Genomic DNA, 24,165 nt, shown 5'->3' on the forward strand with positions numbered 1-24,165 from the left:
AGGTTTAAATGCCTAATGAGATCCACTTTTAAATACACCAAAATAGACAACTGGAAAGCACAGATTCACTCTGCTTTTGCACCAAGTCGGAACACAAACAGCTCCTTCTGTGGAGGCCACGTGTGCCAAGAAGGACTAGGCTCCAGCTCCTGGCACTTGAGCAGAAATGAAGTTTTCATTCTCTGGATGGAAAGTACAACACTGCTGATCATTTGTACTGCAGACAAGTTAAGAAATCACCCTGTATAGTCCAACAAATTAAGCAAATGTGTTATTCACTACCGGAAACCTTCTCCCTGATATCCAGTGACAGGATGTGTGGGAATGGTTCACAGCTGAGTCAGGGGAGGTTCAGACCAGATACACAGAAGCACTACCAAGAGGGTAGTCAAACAGTGGAACTGGCTTCCTAGAAGGGAAACCTGTCAGGATTTAAGAGGCACTTGGACAATGCCCTTAACAACATGCTTTGACCTTTAGTCAGGTCTGAAGTGGTCAAGACAGTTGGACTGAATGATCACCATAGGTACCTTCCAATTGCAATGTTCTATTCCATTCATCAGACAGGCAATGTTCGATTCAAGGAACATTCTTTTATACCAAAATCGCCTTACCTGAGTGAATGGTCTTAACTGAAGTCCAGGACATTCTCCTTTAATTTGTAATTTTTTTTTTCCTGATACAAGTCAGGCATTGAGGCAGCACTGGAAATAACTACTTCTAGAAATGTCCATCTCAGAACACTCAGGTGCTCTCTTGCCATCAAATTTGAGCTTATGCAAAATAACAGCAGCTAGCTGAGAAAAAGTAACCTTCCCGTCAACAACCCTGTTCTGTCTCAAAGTAAGAATAAAACCAGAGTCAAGAGCAATTTAGGAAAAATAGTTTTATTTGACATTGAAATAGACTGGGAAGTTCAGAGGATAAACTGCTATATGCAAGGTAAGGGGCTGATGACATCCCACAGCCATCTCAGGAACCTGACCCCCACTGCCACAGTGCCCCACACTTGACACACAGTTCCCAATTCTCATCCAACACCCTCACTTTCAGCATGTGGCTCTTGGGAAAAGCGTGCAAGCTTGCACTGACTGCTGACCAGCGAGGCTGGCCAGCAAGGGACCAGTTAGCAATGCGAATTTCACAAGCCCACAATTACAAAACAGATATGAGCAAGTACTCTGTTGGCAATTAGAACTCCAGCTTTATTTCATTTATTCTAGTATAAGAACAGATGTTGCAGTTATTCAAAGGTTTTCACAACCTTAATTGCTGACCTTAATTGTTGTTAATCTTTCCCATGAAGTGGAGACAGACAGACGCCACCAGTATTTTGTCAAGAAGATAGTGAGCTGCAGGGTATGAATAATAAAAGACAGTATTGTCTGCCTTCTCCCTCCTGTGTGAAATACAAGGGTATTGGGATTGGCCGGCAGCATGGAAGAAAATGAATGAACAAGTGACTCAGCTGTTTTATTTTTTTTTTTTTTTAAAGATGCATCTGCTACAGGGTTGAACCTTGACATGGACATTTCTTCCCCCTTCCCAGGAATGGGTGAAGCTTCCAAGTGCCAGCAAAGGAAGTGCTGTATTTAGCCTTCACGACGCCTGAAACAGCTGATGCACAAAGAACCCTGTCCCACCTCATTGAGTATCACTAAAGCTGTAGTATTAAGCAGCAAAGTGTTGAGTTTCACAGGGCGATATTAGGTTTCATAAACAAGTTCTCAGACTGGACAAGAAAGTAGCATTTAATTATGTGCTAGAAACATTGCAAAAGATACACGAGAGCTTCCCAAGTCTTTTCCTTTGCTAGTGGGAAGCCTGCCTGACTTCTTACTCAGGTATGGAAATTTTATATCCACCTTTTTGCTGCAGAACTTGGATATTAAAGTTTTCTAACCAAGAAGTACATTCCTCTGACTTTGTTCTGCCAAGTGTGCTCAAAGATGTTAACTTGGTGTTCCAGTAATTTGAGAACAAGCAACACAGAGGAGGGACACAAGTTCAGAAATAAAACCCAGGATGTACTGATGTAGGCATGCCCTATAACCTAAGACAGGAGCCCCAGAAGTCAGGATAGTGAAGATCAATTTCACGTTTATGGGGCCTTCTAGTAAATACCCAGAGTGAACTTGGGGCACAAGACTTAATCCAAAGACCAGACCAGAATGGCATCAGCTACCAGCTCTGCTGCAAAATACAGGAAATAAAGTTTTCCCCCCACCTCTGATGTCAAAAGTCACCTTAACTGCAAACACTTTCAAGGATTCTTGACAGAAAGAAAAGGTAAAGACTGTTTTAGTTTTAGTTCCTTAAGAGATGTTATGTTTGTTCATTAAAAAAAGTCAAAATAGATAAGCCAACCAGGCAACATGTATACTAAATAACTGCTCACACATGACATTTTAAGAGCAGCATTAAAAGATAGTCATAAATTGCACAATGGAAATAATTCGGTCAAGATTTCTAAAGGAAAACATCCAACTACCAAGATGTTAATTGCTGTATATATCCTGTCGTACCTAAAGGGATTTGGACATAGCATGAGTTACATGTTTTTAGAAATGAGTTCAAGGTAATTCCAGGGAACTTAAAAATCAGGAAGAAACTTCTTTTCTGAAAGAACTAGCTAAAACTAGATAACATAGACATGAATAATCAATAACATGGCATGAGCAAATGCCAATACAGCTTCTGCACAAGTGATGACTCAATCCACCCCAACATGAACAAGACACAAGTGGTCATTATTCCTAGGGACTCTTGGAAGGACCTGAGCAGCAGTAGCTCGCAGTAGTGGTCCCCCCACTTAACACCTAGCCAAAAGGTAATAGTTAAAGGTAGGAAAACACTGAGCTTTTTTTCCATAGAAGAAGTCTTCAGAATTACTATAGTGGCCATTTTTTTCAACATACCCTTAAGCTCTCTGAAATGTGACAAGCAAGGAGGTGACACTAAGTTTGCCAGCAGTATGATGTGTGCAGCCAGAGCTGGAGCTTCATGTAATGCACAGCAGAAGGTTCTCATGATCACAGGCAAATGGGTAGCCAAAAGGGCAACTCTGATTTAATTTCTACAAACTCAAGCCAACATGCTAGAAAAATAACCCTGCTTGTGTGTACCACTGAAGGAAGTGTCAGGAGACTGAAGTCTTGTTTGAAATATCATCTTAGAGGAAAGAGGGAGGAGAGAAAAAAAAAAAAGCAGACAATATCTCACAAGGAAATACAGTATTAAGAATCAAGGAACTGCCACAAGCAAAGCAGAATGATGACAAGTCATTAAACCCAGGGCACACCCACTTCTTGAAAACTGTGGGCTGTTATGACATTGAAAGGGTAAAACAGAATTAGGAAGACTATAGAGAAGAGGAATTCCTAAAGCAGAAACTAACAGTACTGGATCATTTGGCACAGAAAAGAGACAGCTGAAGGAAAAGAAGGCAGACATCGAGTCAGTTATAGGGGGCATGGAGAAAGTGCCCAGAGAATAAGCACTCCTTCTCAAAAGAAAAATTCAGAAAAATCTGAAATCAATAGGAAACACAAAAATCTTTCCCATGGGGCGACTGGATTTATGCATGTGTTAAAGTAATAATAACTTAGGCAAGCAGTGGAGCAAGCTCATAAAGGACAGCAATGATAGGAATGGATGTGCACACTCCAGATAATTGTGGCACAACTCACCATGAAGCAGAAGGGTTTAAAAGCAGAGAAAAACTACTTGCAAGCTTGCTACCTAAGCAACTGCAATTCGAATCAACGTTTTTCTTTTTTCAATTAATACTCCTGTCTGAGAATTGTGGGTGCTAGACATTAACCTAATGGGGATGGTGGTGAAGAAGAGCTGGAGGAACAGCCAACATCACTGTGGTGCCAAAGCAACACCTCAGCATCGCCACACTGCATCCTCCAGAAAACACTGCACCAATCTAACAGATTTGCACCTTTAACAATTTGGCACAGACCTAAAAACTACAGTTGCTAGGCATCCTCCATATAACATTTACTTTTAACTGCAAGTCCTGCAGGCTGCTGCAGTATGCAGAAGGTAGAATACATGTAGCCTGCAAGTTGACAAGCACATGCCGAAATGCTGGCTCTCCACAACACACAATGTGATCCACTTTGCCAAAGTGCCTCTCCCACTATTCCCCTGGGAGTTTATTACATCTATAAGATGCAACACATTTTGGTTCATAATGAGCACCTAGGAAGACTCCTCCTTTGCATTTCAGGCCACGACAAGAGCAAATTGAAATCTAAAGTTTTAAAGAACATGATTTCTGCATGATTAAGGAAACCTGATTAAGTCCTCCCAAAATCACAACTTAAGGCCAACAATATACTGAAAGCTGTTGAGACCACAGCTGAACAAAGCCTTGAACATCTCTTATCAGCTTTTCATTTTGAAAAAAAAGGAATGTAGAGCTACTTTCAAAACAGCATGAGAGTCACAACACCAGAAAGATTCTAGCTTTTTCATGTTCTCAAAATAGCATGCTAGAAAGACGTCTACAAAAATAGAAACTTTAGGTGCATTTTGCTTTCATCTCGAGCATCAGCTCATCTATCCAACGCAGCATTTGCATAAGGCTCCATAAAACATTCCCTCATCCACAACCACTCTGATCAGTGCCAGAAAATTGTGATCAGATGCAGCCAATCACTTGAAAGCACTCCAATACCAGAGGATTTGGATGTTGGAGCATGCTTGTCCCTTCCCTATCACCCCACACACACTGTACACTGAGAAATTCAGATTCCCCTAACTTGCTTCACTGAAATCCAAGCAATCTAATAGAAGGTGGCAGCCAGCAGCATCACCAAAAATAAAGCCATCAGAGAGAAACTAGTCAAGTGTAAAGTGATGCTTTGTTTTGGGACATTAAATGTGCAAGTTATTTTCACTGTACTTCTTGACACAGAAAAGCGACAGCAGCAGCAAATTTCAGGAACCATACTCCTTTCTCCTCCATGCCCAGGAGGCAACCCAAAGGAAAAGCACCTGTCTTCAAACAGCCCTTCTGCTCCTTGACTGCCCATATTCACCCTCGCTGCCCTTCTGTGCGGCAGAGTGAAGCTCACTCAGTGTGTCAGGGAGAGCATCGCTCCTCACCTCCCGCTCCCTGCCTTCTAGGAATTTCCCAAGCCAACACTGGAGGATTAGGAGCTGTAATGCTATTAAACACTGCAATATCAAAATGTGAACTAAAGCACATAAAGCCTGCTTTAAGAAGAGGGATATTTTGGGGTGGGGTTTTTGGGGGGGGTTGTTTGTTTTTTAACCTCTGGAAAAGCATCTAAGGAAAACAGTGAGGAAGCAGCGTCAAAACTGGCAGCTCTGCAAGCAAAACAGCCGAGTTTACGTGCGCAATGCAGCCCGCCTGCTACTTCAGATTACTTACTGCAGAGCAACAAGTCATTCTCTCCCTAATTGGGTCCCAGTCTAAAATAGTCCTGTTATTTTTAGTACAGTACTTAAGTATCTGAACTGTGCCCCGTACTGCCAAAGCTGGCATGCATCCCTGGCCATACCAGAAATTCCGATATTAAACAAGAACACACATGCCACATACCCAGGCCAACGTTTGTTCTTCTGCCTTGTCTTTAGTGGGTGACTTTAAAGACTTTAAACATTAACAGCCGGCCAAAAATGGCACAGGCTTATATGCTAATTCTGCATTTAAAGCCTCTCTCCCAGCTACTGTGCAACAAGAGAATCAACCCAGCAAGGAAAGACTGAGGGTTGCAATACCACTGATTGGTTAGAGACAGTCAGTTTGTTTTTAGGGCACAGACAGAAGATAAGAAGGGGATCATTTTATCTCCATTTTGCTTGGTTTGCATCCACACAAGTTCTGGGGCACTGGAGGAGAGGATAAATCTAAAATGCACTCTAACTCACCCCTCTTCTGTCCCCTTCCACACTGCACATCCACTATGGATTAAATATAAACTAGTCAAGAAACAAAAGGCTTGTGTTAAATATGTTTACACACACCACAGAAGGAGGATTATGTAAGCTCTGTCTCACAAACAATATGCTTCTTCTGCAGAAGAAATGAGATGATCAAAGCAAGGCTTGTGCATGTTTCCAAGTCAGTCTTCTCACCTTCCATCACAGGGGTGACAACCGTCCTGCAGCATGCTAATTCTGGAGCAGAACAAAATCTAAAATATCCACAGGCTGCTCCAACAAAGCCTTACCTGCCACCATGAGCTGACTGTCCCTTACCTGGTGCTTCCACTGTAATCTTGCTTTTGTTAGACCAGGAAGAACAAGTTCCCAGGAGGAATTTACTCTGTCCTTTTACCAAGTACTTTGCAGTAAGGAAGTCAACTCTATGAAAGAGCTTTAAAGACAAAATCCTAACCTGAAAGACGGCTGCCAGCCAACAAAAATTTTTTAGTCTCTATTACCACTACACCATCTGTTCTTGAAACTGTACGTTCCTTTTCAGAAGGGTTCTTATTTTGTGAACAGCATTAGCATTGTTCACTCTCTCCACTCTGTCAACATCCCCTTATCCAACATGCTTCTAGATCTGGTGGTGACACAAGACTAAGCCTCTATTTTATCATATCATTATCTAGTCATTTTGGGTTCATCAGTATATTTCAGTACTTTCTATTTTCAATTATTCTAACCTCAGACAGCAGCACAAGCAACAGATGTAAAACCTTTCATGGCTTCTGAATTATGGCTGAGCTGATCAGGGGCACCAACTAAATGTTGTCCTCAAACCCAAGTCTGACTAAAAAGTTGAGGCAAAAATTCAGCCTTTTTGGCATTTGCCCTTTAACCATTTCAGTATATTGATTCTGGATGAAAAAACTTTGTATTTGAAGAGAGCCTTCTGCCACTGAGTGTTCGTTCTCTCTCATATTCAGTTTTTAGTTAATCCTCAAACCCAAGATATTTAAGCTTTGCTGTTGCCCATACATGACAAAAAGCAAGTAATATTCTGTCTGTCTGTCTTGCTAGGTAAAGAAATGAAGCAAAGGCCATCTATCTGGACTCCACTAAAACAGCAATAGCCTGCAGACAATTATTGCAATACCAAAATAAGTGAAAGTGAAACAAGAGACATAACAAAACTCATTCTGTAATTCCACAGCAATAAAATAATGATTAAGGGAAAGGTCGGTCAACTCTTTTTTTTAAAAAAAGCTACAGGTAGCAAGACCAAAACAAAAAAGAAAACAAACAAACAAACCCAAACTACTACTAGTGATGATAGGAGAGAGGAGATAAAAACAAACAAAAAAAAAAAAGATTAATCAACTTTCTCTCAAATTAGCTGGTTTCCATGAAATTCAGTAATGATCAGTTTGGATTTTCTTTTTTAAAGCTTCAAATCATTAGCAGTTATTTTTGAAAGTCCACAGTGGATTGACAAGGTAGCAGAGGCTGGAGAATGGCAAACGGTGATTTCCTAGAGAAGTGGGAGGGGAAAAGAGTGGAAAGAAAAACATTAAGAATGGTACTTGTTGCTTAATTCGCACATTTGCCATTAAACCCATCTGCTAGCACCAAGAAGAAAAAAAAAAAAAGATTGAACTCAACAAAAAATGGTTGTTCATGTATAAGTCAAGTTAAACCAAGTCAACATCCTACTATGTCAGAATAATGTATTTTAGGAACACAGAAGAAGAACACAATTTGAATCCTGACATTAGCAAAACCACATCAAAACATTCAACTGCATTCTTACAAAAAGATAAGCAAACTCTGTCATACTGTTATCAATGCAAACAGTCATCTTATGGCAGATTTGAAAGTGACTGAGCAACCACACTGACTTACATTCACTTGGAACGTCAAAAAAAATTGAAATACTCACATAATAGCCTGACATACTGAATAACCTCTGCAGAGATCGGCCCTGGTCCCACACTATTCTAACACTAATGATCTAGATAACGAAGGAGAAACTGACTCTTATTAAACTTGGGGAAGCTGCTAACTTAAAGCTGTCAGCTTGTTGGAAGACTTAATTCAAAGCAAGTTTTAGAAACTGAAAAATTCTTTATTGAGAAAGAGGCAAATAGCATAGAGGAATGTATAGAGGAGCATATGTGAGAATCATGAAGCAACAGTTCTGCTCTCCTTGTGGCTGATAAAGCTTCCAGCATGAAGCTGCACCCAATCTTCAGCAAATTTCAGAAAAGATCAACTGGAAAGAATCCAAGCAAAAGCAATAGGAACATCATAGAATTAGAAAAACATGACATCTGGGAGGAAAAAAGAAAAAACAGAATTAACTGGAGCTCAGCCAAAAGAAGCAAAAGTAAGGGTCATGATGAAATCACTCAAATCTATGAAATCCTGCTGCAAAGAAAGAGGGAATAATACCTTGTCCATGCCCACAACTTTCAGAAGAAACTGAAAGGTTTAAAAAGCAAAGATTTAGAAAAACATTACTGTACTGGGTAGAGTGAGGGCATAGGGAAAAGATAAAAGAGAAGCATCAAGTCAAATTGCTAAAGGGGAAAAAAAAACAGTGAGTCAATATCCAAGACTGTGAGGACTAAGTGTTTCCCCCAAGCACTGCCACCAAGCTGCCATCAGAAACACGGCTACACTCCAGCTTTTTGTTGACTAGTTTACCTGATGCAAGTCTCCTCTGCAGATCTAGCCCTGTGCTACAAGAAAAGTAAGCCTAACAGACCCATTGTCTCCCCTCTTTCTTCAAAGCACAGCACCCAAAATGAAAATACCAACAAGCTGCATACTACCTGTAACCTTCTGGGCCGAAATGCCCTAAAGGGAAAAAAAACAAACAAACAAACCCCCCAACCAACTCAAAACCTGAGGTGGTGTTAAAATACCTTTTCAATAAGTGTAACACAGGCACTTGCCTCAGTTGATACATGGATCCAGCTATATTCTAACACCACAAACAAACCCAAAACCTGACAACAGAGACTCACAAGCCATACCCTCAGCCCTATTTGCTCTTCAGTCTCATTCTGGAGGACAAATAGCAGAAACACCACTTTGACTGTGGTGCCATGTGTATTTTTTAATGCTTAGCCTCAGTATACAAGCTGTAGATCAAAACCTCATGGTTCCACTGCCTGTCAGGTTTTAGAAGTATACAAGGAATAGAGAAATTTCTTCTTGCAGAAGAGGGTGGAAGACAATCTATACGTGGCTACCCCAGCACAACTAACTGGAGTCAGCACTGCAAGATGCAATCCCATCATTCTGAAGCTTGGCACTAACACTTATTCAGAACCAAGCATCTCTGGAAGCTGCGGGGGCAGGGGTAACCAACAAAACCTCAATCCCTTCAAGTTTTTTTAGCCCATGGACTGTGAGCACCAGTGTATTCCAAACTGCATTTACATTTGTTCTCACTATGCAAAACCTCCAGGAATATCTACAGGAAATGAACTCTGATTAGACATAACTGCAAGCTCTATCATCTTATTCAGCTGATTTTCTCTCTTCAGCCTCCCTCCCAGTTTGACCTCCACCATTTGCTTTAATGGAAGTAGCTGGGGATAGGCATTTCACAAATCTCCCAAATCCAGGGTGTAAGACTTATTTCAGCCTTTAACCATGCAACTGAAAGATATTTAAGCATGCCACAGAGGCTTAAGAGAGGCTTTGAAATTGTATTTGCTTTATATTGTGCATGTCAAAAAGACAGTCATTTGTCATCTTTTCTTGAGTATCCCTGAGTAAGATGCTGATGCAGAGATAAATATTCATAAGGCTAGCTCGTGCAGTTTTCTTCGAATCTGACTAGATCCAACTCCCTCTTGTTTTAAGAACTAGGAATTGTACGTAAATATCACAGCAAAGGAAGGAGATGTCGATGAGGAGTTAAGATCAGGTTTCTGTGCATGGGAGGGACCCACTGTGGATTTACAGGATTAGTGGCAGTGCCCATCCCTCTCTATCAGGAATGACCCTCTGCTCTCTGCTTCGCATATTCACAACTGCAGATACTGAGATCCTGGAGCATGAGGCTGATAGACCACAAAAGCAAAGCACTAGTCACTCCTAAATACTAATAGGGCTGGAAAATAGAAGAAGGAAAAACAAAATGGTTTAAAAAAATAAATCCATAGGTGTAGACACTTGAAGTCTAGAAAGGTAAGTACACATTGCTATTTCATTGAGTACAACCCTGCCACTGTTTGCATTCAGCAAAAGCATTTTTGCTCAGGTGCCTCACCATGTGGTTATTCCTGGAATCCCTGACTGTCCAAATGGCCACCAGGCCACAGGATATGGCACATAAACATCCACTGCAAAGTAACACTTGTGGTTTAGACCAGGACTGAAGCCAGGTCAAGTTTTAGACACAACTTAGCTACCTGTATCACAAGTGGGATGTTTACTATGTGCTGTGGTATAAATACTCCTTCTCTCCCCATTTCTTTCTTAACACTTCCTCCACCTTTGGAGAAGCCATCATCTCAGAGAATTTAACTTCCATGAGCTGGGACGTGGGAGCAAACACAGAGTGATAAAACCATCACACAGGCAAAACACATCCACCAAAAACTGCAGGCTTTTCTCATACAGATGCCTCACAGCAGCTCCAGGAAAGTGTCAGCATTACTCCAAAGAGATAATCATACCAGTAATCATTTTCAGAGCCATGATTTAGCCATGCTGTGAGTTACAACATTCCCCCACCCATCACATCATCTTCACCAGAGAAGGGTGGGGGTGCATCCTACTTTGCCATTTCTCCACATCACACTAGACAGACACACCTGACTATCAAAGTCAGTTTGACTCCTCCTCATCTCATACTGCTGAGAAGTGGGTGCACTACGAGGAGGGAAAAAAACTCCAAAAGATCAAAGGGATGAAAAACTTGAGCTGTATCAATATTGCCCCTCTTGGGGCCTTCTCTTCTAGGTTCTCAGCACAGCTCCTTTAAAGCAGCTTTCCCTCTCCCCTCCCAATGCTACAAAACACACATATGAGCAGACAGGTAATTTATAAACTGCTAATCAAATGCTCAAAAACAGATAAATTCTCAGTATGTATCACAATAAAAAAAAATTCCAACCATTTTTAGTTGGCCTTCATTTATACTCTTAGATAAATTTTAGATCTTTACTCTGTATTCAGTTTTTCCTCCCTAATAATCAGATGGCTCGACTCTTTCTCACAGGATGCAAAAGCGCAGGAGACTTTCTGGTGTTTCCCAGTGGAAGATGACACAAAAATTCAAAGCTTTATAGGTTAGGTCAGTTTTAAGATACAGCTACTTCAGATTGCTTTGGTTTATACAAATCCTGTTGCTTCTTCGTTGACCAGACAAATCTTTAGGAAGATTACTGCCATGCTACAAAATCATCTCCACTGATAAAATAAAACACTTGCAACCCAGGCTGTACTTAAAGCAACAAGGTTGTAAATGGACTCTTATAAAAGTGGCAGAAAGTCATTCAAATTCATTTAAGCTACCTAGAATATTTGTATAATTTTAAACTGCTAATGGATTTCAGAGACAGCATCTCAAGTGAGAATCACTTTTAACAAAACCTTCCAGTCCCTTTCAGGTTTGCTAAGGACCTCATTTGACATGGCTAAGGTGTCAGGTATCCTGAGTTACTCCGTTACAGTACTACTTTTAAAAGGATGCCAGGGGACTTGAGGAAGACTTAATCTGAAGCTCCCTCCTTCCAAGCCTCTCAGCTCCATGCACAGCCACAGCCCTACAAAGCTCCCACATTACCACTAAGCCCAGCAGCCCCCCAGCCCCATTCAGAACTTCAACACAAACCAGCCCTGCATACACCACACTGCTGAAAGGTTGCATCCTAAGTTCCCATGGATTCCAAAGAAGTGTTGGATGCAGCATGCATTCAGCTGCAGAGGAGATACATGTCTCTCAGACCATAAAAGGGCTGTGTACTATAGTAATATATCTAGTGTACACACATATTCCACTTTGGAAATCTTCAGGTTTTCAAAACGATGAGTCGGGATTTAAAGAGTTCTCGAGCTCCTCACACAAAGCACACACTTCCTTGTTTGGTTGCAGAGTTACAACTGCAGAATTAGAGGATAGAGAGGCAGGAAGGGGAGACTAAGACCAGGTACTGGATGAAAGCATCACTGCCCACACAATGCAACAATTTATGGCTCTAACATAGGTTTAGGCAAAAATTCACTCTGACCACACCACTTGACTTGTAGTCAAACATTGACTTTAGACAAGCCACAGCTGCACACAGGAAGAAAGCTTCAGTCCCAACACACTTTAAAAAAATAAATAAAACTATTAATTTTTAAAAGTACTTGTCCCATGAATGCTTCTCTGGCTGGATGAATCTTCTCTGAACCATTGCCAAAGTCAGTACAGATATGACATGGCTGAAGGCAAGCATACAAGTTGACCAGATATCCCAAAAAGAGGAAGAAACTTACTATTTGTATACAACCACATTAGCGTGCCCATGAAATTACTGCACATTCCTTACCTCCTTCACCTCAACAGCCCCAAAACCTAACACAGCTATGCAAAGCAACTGAAGCATCACGAGTAGCATTTGCTACAAAACCTGAATTTCAGTCAGCAGCTGATAAAGAGTGCTCAAAGTAAAACACAGGGTATGGGGAGAACATTTAATACACATTCTGTCCCTCTCCAAATGATCTTGCAGAAGACAGGAACTGTTTCTAGATGGAGGCAGTCTTTGTAACAAAGGCTGAGCAAAGAAAGGCTCCATCCATCCAAGAGTCCACATACAATGGAATTGGTATCCAGCCAGAAGGACTGAGCTAGTCAAAACTCAATCATTTTTGTGCTAAAATTAGGGAAAAAACTATTCAGAAATGTTTCTGAAGAGAAACTCCTGTCACTGCTGTGTGATCCTGAACTCAAGAACTAGAAATCCAAGTCTTCCCAAACTCTGTTTGGTAAAATGAAGAAAATCCATGACATGTCTCCTTGCCCCCAAAATCATTCCACATTTACCACAGACAAGAATAATAACTGGCATTAGTGAAGAACTTATTTTGTTTTTCAGTCTGTAGAGCTGTTGGTTGGTTGGGATTTTTTCAGGCTAAAGCAGACTAGCTTTAGCTGAGAACCTGCAGCTCTAAGGCAGCTTCTCAAGTCATGGGCAAGATCTGCCACACAGCCATCAAGACCATTTCCTAGCAGACACCAGAGCAGTCACCTCAAATGCCTTTATTTGATTTTGGCTACAGAAACCCTTCTTGATCAGAGCAGAACGGCTGAACCAGCTCATAGGCAGTTCTGGGATTCTGAGACATTCCAGGAAAAAAAACATTTCAGCTGGTAACTGGTCTGAAACAAATATGTTTTACCACTACATTTGGAGCAAGTCAACCAAATCTCTGGTGTTTGAACAGCTACTATGCTTGCTATTTTTCATAATACAAATAATGATGGATTTACTCCCAATTACTTCCTCAGTTGCTCTGTTTCATGATGATCATGTACTAAGATACAAGCTACGCATACCCTACATAATCTCCTGACACTGTGAAGGTGCCATTTTTATCTTTAAATGTACAAGAGCAGTAGTAACATTTTTGTTACGGCTGAGTTGCTCAATAGAAAACCCCACCTAACACCAACACATTTCATAATCATTTTAAGAAAACAACCCAGCACTACAGGTCAATTTTATTTAAAAAAAAGAAGTAAAATTAAAAAGATATTAATAAAGACAACATAGCTTTGATCCACATTCCAGAGCAGCAAACAGATCAAACACAAGGTTAACCACCATACATTGCAGAAACTCCCTCCAACAGGTAAGCCTTGCAAATACAGGGAGACCTTCTACAAAGACAAGTCTAGTCTTAGCTTGCTTGTGTAGCTCCATAAGATTTGTTGAAATTCACAACGAAAAAAATGTTGATGGGTTACCAAGCCGACCCAGCAGTTTGCTGCCACTGAGAAGAGATGGGATCTATTCTCTCTCTCATTTATCTGCCTTTTCCTGGAAGGGCACCTCACCATAGCTGCCCCACCACATGCATCCAAGAACTTATCCCATCCTTTAACCCAGAAGAAAACCAGTACCAGAAAAAAACAAGTACACAGGATAGCTTTCCTACCCAGTTAGAGAGTCAGCCATGTACACACGTAGTGAACCACCATGCTGGCCCAAGGTAAGACACCCAAACACTCCAACTAAACATCATCAGCTTTTGGTAGCAGTCAGCTCTTAGCATGGCACATATCCTTTGAGAAATGATGATGTGCTCCTTTTCCAGGGAAGAGTTTTTTCACCTCTTCAAATTGTAGAGCTTTCACACACAAAAAAATTAGTATTAAATGCTCAGAGGTAAAAGTGACCTGCCTCTCTGACAACTGCACATGTCCTGCCTTCCTGAAACTTTACTGAGCACTGTCAAATTGACCTGAAAGGCAACCTCACATCACCTACAGACACGTCACCTTAGCTCACATGAATTTTAAATGAGATCCCTGGGGAATAAATCTTGCTAAGGAAGAGCTGGACTGTTGGACATGAAGGACTCAAGAAGTTCTCAGAGACGAACACAAGGAAAACAAAGTCGGGCTGTTACAGCACAGGACTCGTTCACTGACTTTTTCAAAATCATCCATTTTCCAAACATCTGTGAGAACTTAGACTGCTCCTGGGAAGAAGAGTGGAATCATTTCCAAGTAAATGAAGACAAATGACATGTTTACCAAAATTAGCTAAGGCTTAGACTAGCAAGACATCTTGCAATGCTATTCTCCTACTGAAGGCTGTATCAATACTGTTTTTCAAAGGACACTGGGGAGGAAAATTATCCAACAACTCAACCAGGCATTACAAGTGTTATCACATACCTAAACTGTATCAGCTGCAACAGCCTTTGCAGTGTTCCTCTGACTTCCCATGTGTTAAGAGTGTAATCCATCTTTGCTAGCAAGGAACGCCACAGAGATTTTTCCTGACCTTTATTAGCATCAGCTCTAGAACAAAAAAAAAAAAAAATGCATGCCGAATGTGAAGTAAGTCTGAGTACACATTAGAGATGTCAGCAACTCGAACAGCATTTGCTCTCCACTCCTACAGCTCATCTCAGCCTCACTGCTCAATTCTCTTGAAGCCTTTTGGAAAATAAACACAATGCCTCTTCGAAAACTTTTCAACTGCTAAGTGTGATGACTACACATAATGTTATAATAACCTACCAGTAAAGTATATCAAAAGAATCAGTTCATGAACATCATACATAGACTGTGACATTACAGTCTATTCATTTCTAGAGCATCATAAAAGGTTATTTTGATTGCTTTCCCCTCACAGGGCTGTCCTGTTTTCAGCTGGGGTAGAATTATTTTCTTCCTAGAAGCTGGTACAGAGCTGTGTTTCAGATTTAAGATGAGAATAATACTGATAACACACTGATGTTGTAGTCATTGTTGAGCAGTGCTCACACCAAGTCAACAGCTCTTCAGTTTCTCACCCCACCAGTGAGGAGGCTTGGGGTGAACAACAGGCTGGGAAGGGATACAGCTGGGACAGCTGACCCCAACTGGCCAAAGAAATATTCCATACTATATGGCATCCTGCTGAACAAAAAAAACTGGGGAGAGGCAGTGGCCTGCTGCTTGGAGACTGGGTGGGCATCAATCAGCAGGTGGTGAGCAATTACAATAATAATCACTTGTTTGTATACTCTTTTTCATTTGTTACTATTTTACCTTCCTTGTCAGTTCTCCTACACTGTCTTTATCTCAATCCAGGAATTTTGCCTTCTTTCCAATTCTCTTCCCCATGCCACTGATGTGGGGGGAAAGTGAGTAAACAACTGTGTGGCGTTTAGCTGCCTGACAAGTTAAACCACAAAGGCATTCATTATTTAATCATCGTTTAAAAACTAAAGCTAGGTGCCCAACAGCCAGGGAGAGGAAAAAAGCAAACCAAAAAACAACAACAAAGCAACCAACAGAGCAGGGATAAAAAAAAACCCTCCACCACCAAACCCACTCACTTTTGGCCTCAAGTTTTTGACTTCAGAATTCCTGGAACGACTAACAAAATAATACAACAAATAACAAAACAAAAGATGACGATGTTACAGCTGGTGAGCTTTTTCATACAGCATTAAAAATGCATGCATTGTGCATCTAGATGATGGCAAATCTGCCTCTAGCACAAGATGCAGAGGCAAGAAGTACTTTGTCCTCACAATCACGTTGCACAGATATGCTTCTCTTGGAAACTGTTTACTACATCTCTTGCTGTGACAATGTACAGTAACTGGAAGATCACAGTTAGAGATGGACAGGATAAACAAAAGCAACCTGACCCACCAAGAAAGCATCTGCCAGCACTTGAGCCGTCGTTCTGCACAATATCAAGGCCTGAATTCTGACATAATCCCCTGACATCTCGGGTGATGTCAGCACGAGCAGCTATTAGAATGAAGAATGATCCCCCGCAAGACATTAATTCAGAAGTAATCGATGGTCTTGCAATACACATTTCTCCCTTAACACTCTCCTAAATGGACTTTAATACATTTGAGCCAGAAGGGAAAGCAGGCCTTTTAAGAAAGCTTGTGATATTTTTGTCTTGTGCCAAAGCCTTCTGAATTTTTAGCTTTTCCAACTCCTTGAAGTTTAATTCCACACTTGTGCTTTGATATAATAAAAGCTCCTCATTCCTTTCCAAGGATGCTCAGAGCTTTAACAGTACACTAAGCAAGACCAACCTACAGATTTTACCTTCCCCCAGTCCTTCTCACCCCCTCTCTCAATTCCCATTTAAGGAGAGAGAACGCTCTCCTATCTGAATCTGTACCTAGTAGTTTGGCAGAGATGAACATCACAGAAAAGAAAGACAGAAGAAAGCAGGGAGGAAAAATAAAAATCACCTCCCCATTTTTATTTCAGCCTTGAAAACTTCTGCTCCGATCCTTTCTAATATACAACTATCTTGTCCTACCATCCTCCAGTAAAGTCAGTATCTGGAAAATTTTTCCAGCAGTTTTTTCCTCTAGTAAAGGATTCAAATCCTTGCTTCCACTTAGTTTTGACACCTACTATGAAGCATACACAGAGTCCAGCTGCAACTCTCTGACCAAAAATACGTTTAAGTGTCAAATCAGAATCACAGAACCACAGATCGTTCACTAACAGCAACATCAGCAGTGAGACAGATCTGGGTGACATTTAATGGATTCCCTTCCTCACAGTTTAAAAATTTAAATTAATACCTAAAGCCGGCCTAGAAATAAAGTTAAGCAAAGTAAAAAAGTAACTTCTGAAAACTTAGTCTGTGCTACAAACCAACAACATGAGTTAGGACAGAGCTGCAGCCACGAGATAAAGTCGTCAAAAGGGAGAATTTAGATGCTGGGCACTGAAAGAAGTCTCTAAGTGCTCATCAAGTGCTAATCTCCACCATGAAAAGAGTCTACAGACTTACAGATTCTCCCTGTTTATTGATTTTCTCACCAGGGATGCATAATGGAAGAATGATACTGGTCTCATTGAGTATTATCCACCCTTACTTAGCTGCCTTCAGCAACCACAGGCTCAGTTTGGATGCAGACACTCAGTTTCTCAGATTTCTCTGCTGACACAAATTCTGCAGCAAGACCGTGAAGGGAGTGCAAGGACCACACTCTTGATGTTTACTGTGTGAACAAATGCAGAAATCCCCACTGCTGCTCAGCAGGAGAGCTCCTTCCCACTGGGCTATAGGTTTATTCCAACAGGATGGTATGGTATTTCCTCTATGGTTTGTCTGCCAGGAAAGTAATTTCCTATTTTTGTCCTGTTATGAGCTAGTAGAAGCTGGCAGTGATGGAGGCTGGGAAGAATGAGAGGTTGGTTTGCTAGTGGTTTAACCAAACATGTGTTTACAATTACCCCATTCATCCCTGTCTGTGCAAAACTGTCTTTTTTGGAACATCCCCATGGTCCTTGGATTTGGCCTTCAAAAAACCTGAAACAGACTAACTAAGAAATACATTGTTTGAATATTACAGCTAGAGCAACAAAACTGTCCAGTGGTTAATATTGCAACCATTAATGCAATTGTTGGGCATTAAGTCCAACATAGCTGCTCAACTTGTTGCTGGTGGCCTAAGGATGACAGCTCAAGAGCAGGAGGGTAAGATAATGGGAAAAGCTCTTGCAGTCTTCTCCTGGAGTTCAACAAAACAATATAATGAAACGTGGTGCCCTGTTTCTTTTCTCAAATGTTCTACAGCAGCTGCTCACAAGAGAATGCAGAGATGGCTGTGGTGTTCCCACTAAGTTTGTCTAGGGCACCCATCACCTGTGCATCCAAGGACTGTGACTATCACCATTGTCCCAAAGCTCTTTTCAGAAATACACAGCACAATATAATCAAGACTTTCAACCCCACTCACCTTCTCCCCAGTTCTCACTTTAAGGAAGAATAAACAGAGTCTGTTCCATCATCATGTGGTAAAGGGGGAATTTCTTACTGCTGATCCTTTCTCCAAGAAGAGGTCCAACTATTCTAGCAAACATGCCTCATTCCATCATACCTGAAACAGCATAATCTCAAAGAGAGCAGTCTTGAAAGCTGCAGAATTCCAAGAGAGACACATTTCACCTCTCAGTACCAATGAGGCAGACTTTCATGCCATGTGCCTAGATTATTCCAGATCTAGTTTGGCAATCCACAAGCTTGATATAACTTGTAATTTTACTTCATATCATCCATCAGAGAACTACATATTTTCCTCTACCATTTTACTAATTCCAAAGTTATCATTTGATACCCAGGGATATAATGACTTACCACAGGTTTCTGAAAGGATTCAGGAAGAAGGAGGTCCCTCACACTGATTTACAGCAGTTACATGTTGTATTATCCATTATACAAGTAAAGAGTCCTACCCTACTAAAAAGATCATCCACTTTAAAACAACTGATCTTCATGACAGCTTTTGCTGTAGCCATTCAGGAGAAGTAATCTGCATTCCCCATGGGTTAACTAATTGGGATGCAATTAGCAGATTTCATTAAAAGCTCTCTTGACTTGTAAATGAGCATTAGTATTGGGCTTTGAAGAACCCATCGTTATTTATCCTGACTATATTTTTGTTCAATTCACACCTGAGTCGCTGGTCAGTGCTGCTACAGGTTGTTTGCCTGTAAAAAAAAAACCCAAGCATTAGCCATAAAGCTGCTGCCACCTTCTAACAGAAAGTGGCTCATCCAGTGCTCATTATCTCATTTTTGTGAGTGACTCCTCACCATTAAACAGAATTCCCTGGTCTTTGCTGTACAGGGAACTGTTCACAAGGGCACTGCTCTAAAGCAGAGGATGAACTTGCAATGCCTTCAGTCCTGAGAGCCACGTCCATATGCTCTGTATGAACTAATCCATCTATTACTTATGAAAGATCCTAGGAAGGCAAAGAGGGAAGTTTTCAGTCAACGGATGCACATTAGTGTGAATGTGAGCATCTCATTAATGAAGAGTTTCAGGATACCTTGGCACTGATATTCAGTGCTCCTATGTACACTTGGAAGTCCAAAAGCAGGTATAAACCATAAACACCACCATTTTCAGACAAATGGACCTGTACAAAAAATGTAGTGTCTGTCTCTCTACACACACAGCTACCGACAAGATGGTATCCAGGGAAATAAAGCATATAAGAAAAGGGAATGCTGAATATATCCAACCAATAAGTTGGATAAAGTTATAAAGTCAGGCTATTCTAGTTGTTTTATCACTGAAGACATTAAGAGACTGTTTGTAGACAGGATGCCTCATACTGATCAACAGTTTTCTTTAATGATGCCCTCACAGTGGAACCTGGCTTTCTAGGACAGGACTCTCCCCATTCCTGATGCAACAGAGAAGCCATATTGAGCTAAAGGGAGAACTGCTGTCCAATTCAACAGATGGCATGAGAATAGGAAAGACCTGGCACGGGACTAGTTCAGAAGAGCACAGTTCAACATGTATAAGAAAGAGAAGTCAGTGAAGTGGCATCTGTTTACTTCATAATATTATGTTTCAAAACAACCACTGGTTTGGGAGAAAAAGTAATGGAAATCAAGACTATTTTGTCACGTCCAAGTTTAGATTGCAACATGCTCTCCTGACCAGCAGACAGTGTAAAGATAGTAAACCTGTAAACAAAGCTCAATGCTAATAAAGGGATTCCTTGGCAACCTCATTCTTTGCAATTCCTAAAAAAAGACTGTGGGGTTTCAGCTTTTTGGTAAAGGATCTCCATTCCTAGATTTCCCTGGGTGAAGAGTTGCAACTGGTATATTTTGAACATGGCCAGGAGCAGGTCCAGTTTCCAACAAAAACAGTCCTAACTTCTTAGCCTGCTTTCCTACAGAAGGAGGCTTATGCAATCACACTGTAGCCAAGCCAGTTGGCAAGCTGCATGCAAGCCTGACAGAGGCAGAGGTCTCAGGAGTTATCTTCCTTGTTTATAAAAACACTGGGCCAGGTGGGCACACTTAAGAAACACTGCACTGTGAACTGGCAGCAATACTCTCATAGCTGAGATAAATACAAAGAAAAGCAGCTTCCTTAGTCTTAGTTTGGACAGAAATGTTGGCACAAAGTGAAGAGTAGCTTTTCCCCTGACCCCATTAAAAAAGTTCACTCAGAGGTTTAGAATAAAAAGGCCAGCAGAAAATAGTAAGGGGTTTCACCAGTGTTTGCTGCAACCAATGAAATTTTTAATTGAGCAAATACTTAAATGCATCCTAAAAGTGCACACCACTGGACATCAAAAGGCACCCCTCCACCTATTTCCCCACCCCACACTTCAGTGGTCTGAAGAAGCACCTGAGTGTATTTCACACACCAACTAACATACACACTTCCCAAGATAGAGCTGAGCTGGTCTGGGCAAAAGTTATACCTAGAAATCCGGCCTCATACAGCACCATCACCTCCACAACCACGTGCAGGGAGGAACAGCAAAAGAGAGCAACAGTAGGGTCCCACCCAGAGTGACACCCCCAGGAGCCCCTCAGTTTGCCTGCTGCCACTGCTACATGCACCCAGGGAAGCTGACGGTGACTCATAGTCTAGAGGGACATCTGCTTGTTTGGGGCTGTCAGAAAACAAATTCCCAGCACAACACTCTGGTGCTGCTGGCAGAAGAAGTGCATGACCCAGAAGTGCATGCCTCTCCTCTGCCAGCTGGGAACTCCCTGCCTTGGAAGGATACCTTTGCCAGAAAGATCCAGATACTTTTTGCCCATTTACATCCCAAGCACAGATGAGAACATGACCAAAGATTTCTAAAAAGCCTTCATAATGATTCTTGCTAGAGTCATTTAAGCACTCGCAAGACAGAGGGCTGCAAACACTTGTTTTATTCACAGAGTGCACACTATACACTTCAGCAGAACTGAGATGCAGAGATCCATTTTGCATTTAGGCAGAGCTTTTGGACTAAGCATTAAAAAATACAGGAATATACTACTGAAATGCAGGTGTGGCTGTACGTGAGGATAAAAGCCAACTCACACAGTGCTCAGAGAGGGGATAGTTTGATTAACAAAACCAAGGAAAACCATGGAAGTACCACAAGATCTTTAATATGTAGCCAGGTCAAACAAGACCTACTTGAAGAACAAATAATGTCCAAGTGAAGAAAATAAATCAGACCATAACATGGCAAAATGATCACCGGAGGCAAGTGTCAGGGTCTGCTGCTCTGTCAGTTTACTGTTTGCAGTAAGGCTACCAAACAGCACTCTTCAGGCTCTGCTGTTTGCTCTACTCTGTGCTGAATTTTAAAAAGAGTCCAGCGTTAGAGGAAGAAAACCCAAGCAGCTCTGATATTAACGTATACCTGCACAAAGGTAGCCAGATGAATACAGCTCTGGAATAGCTCTCCCTTCTTATGCTGCTCTGAGAGGTTAAGCCCCGGAGGAAGACTAACAGCATGGGAAGAGCATCCTGCTTACCTCCCGCACCCTGCCTCAGCCCCAAAACAATCATGAAGCACAGCCAGAGGTCTCATCTAAAGTTTCAGGCATATTTCCCCTTTTCCAAGCAGGTTTTCTAATCTCCATGTGTTTGTGGTGTTTTGTTTTTTTTTTTAACCTGTCCTCATAACTCACTCCTTTTAATCCTAGGATTAGCCTTGTTGCCCTTCTCTGTACCTTTTCTAGAGCTGTAAATACAACTACTAGCCTCAGAAAGCAGGAATAGATGGAGCTGGAGTGTTAATGCATCCTTGCTACACATCCCACGACATCTCCATTAAAACACATAAGCACCTCTACGAGCAGAACAGTTTCAGTTGCCCGTTAGAAGCGTAACTGAAGGTGGCAGATGCCCACATCCCTTCTATCCTGCCCCCTCCTGCTTCGCCCCAACCCCAAATTCATTCTTCCCTGGTGAAGAGAAAGGCAAACCACATTCTTTGGGTCTGTTTCAGAAAGCCTGATCAATGCTGCTTTGACATACCAGCAACACATGTTCCCATTTCAACAAATAGGAGCATTTCAGGCAGACCACCACTTCAGATGGAGTGGGGCTCCTGGCTGCTGAATCAGCACTTTCCATCCTGCTGGCAATACAGAGTTATGCGACGCTTCAAAGGAAAGCGGGGAAAAGGGGGAAAGGGGTGGGAGGGGGCGCTGGCACTAAACAGAAGCGGGCAAGAGGATTGTGCAGGAGTTCATCTGCCAAACCAATTAACTGCAAACTGTTCTTATAAAGATGCCACAGTTTCAGCCCCGGCTTGCAGTACCACAGTTATACAATGAGAGCCCATGCGTGCGCGCCTCTCCCCGGCGGGGAGCTGGGGCAGGAGAAGCTCCGCACTGCCCCCTCCCAGGGAGGGTCTCCGGGGCCAGCGAGGGGCTGTGGGCACGGCCGGGGGCTCGCCAGGGCGGCTCTCCCGCGGGCACACGCCGCGCATCCCCGCCGCCGAGGAGCAGGAAGGTGGCAGCACTCCGGGGTGGCATTTCTGCGAGCTGCCCATCCGCCAGCCCTCCCTCCCGCAAACCCTAAGCGGAGCGGGGGGAATACCGGGCAGTTCCGGCGGCAGCAGCGGCACCACCAGCAATTGGCGGGGCAGGTCCTCGCTCTGCTCCAGCGCGGGGCGACGGGAAAGCCCGGCTCCCGGCACCGCCGGGGCGAGGCGCGCAGCAGGCGAGCAAACAAAACGCGGCAAGGAAGCCCCGAGACGGTGAAAAGGGCCGATCCCCCGAGCCCCGCGGCCGCCGGCCGAACCCCGTCCGACCCCGGGGGCTCCGCGCTGGGCGGGGGGCGCTCCCCGCGGGCACTGGGGGGGGCTCGCCGGCGGCCCCAGGAAAAGGAAGTTTGCTCTCCTCCTCCTCCTCCCACCGGCCTCCGCTACCGAGGAGCCGGCGAGCCCTCACCCACCCCGGCCCGGCCTCACCCCGCCGCGGCTACCCAGGGGCAGCGGCCGCCGCCCCCCTGCGCGCCCCGCGCCGCCCCCCGGCCCCTTACCTGCTGGGCGGGCAGGCGGCCGGCACCGTCCCCGCCGGGCGCCGCGCACCCGCCAAGTTTGGGGCGGGCGCGGGGGGTCGGGGGAAGGGTCGTGCGCGGCGGTGGCGGGGACGGGAGCGCGGGAGGGGAGGGGGATCCTCCGGGCGGCGGGGCGGAGTGGGGCGCGGGCGGGGGAGAGCGAGCTCTCGGAGCCACGCGCCTCAAAACCAACAGTAACAAAAGAAAAAAATTAAAACTGAAAAAAAAAAATCGAATTAAAAATCAAACAATTAAAAAAAAAAAGCAATTAAACAAGTCAAAAAAAAAAAAAAAAAGGGGGAAGGAAAAAAAGGCAAAACACACCCAAAGCGAACGGGGACGTTCGCGCCTCCGCAAGGCGTCCCCGGGCTGCGGGAGGGATCTGCGGAGAAAACTTCTGCCTGCCTGTCCGCGCTGCCGGCTCCGGTGCTAACGGCGCCCGCCGCCGCCGCGTTCTCCCCTCGCGCCCAGCTGACTCCCGGCGGGCCCCGCCCCGCTCCCGCCCCGCTCCCGCCCCCGCCGCACGCAGCCGCAGCCCCGGCCCGCGCCCCGCCGAGGGCAGGGGGCGGCCGGGAGCCCCGGCGGGAGCGGGCGGTGTGCCGGCGGCGCTCCTGCCAGCCCTCCTGCCAGCCCTCTGCCAGCGCCGCGTCCCGGGGCGAGCGGCGCTGTGCCGGGTCTCCTGCCCTCTAACAAAAGCTCACCCGCAGGTAGCACC

The 24,165-nt window shown here is 43.4% G+C and overlaps 1 protein-coding gene across 1 annotated transcript in view; it reads right to left on the reverse strand.

The window, feature by feature from the left end:
• GRB10 (growth factor receptor bound protein 10) overlaps positions 1–23,891 on the reverse strand; it is a 142,301-nt gene extending 118,410 nt beyond the window's left edge. Inside the window, exon 1 of the mRNA XM_014872283.2 lies at positions 23,775–23,891. The gene's annotated coding sequence lies outside the window, so the exon portion shown is untranslated. The remainder of the gene's footprint in view (positions 1–23,774) is intronic.
• Between the last annotated feature and the right edge of the window lie 274 nt (positions 23,892–24,165).

Source organism: Sturnus vulgaris, chromosome 1, assembly GCF_052056855.1.
Source record: "Sturnus vulgaris isolate bStuVul1 chromosome 1, bStuVul1.hap1, whole genome shotgun sequence".
NCBI classification, from domain to species: Eukaryota; Metazoa; Chordata; class Aves; order Passeriformes; family Sturnidae; genus Sturnus; species Sturnus vulgaris.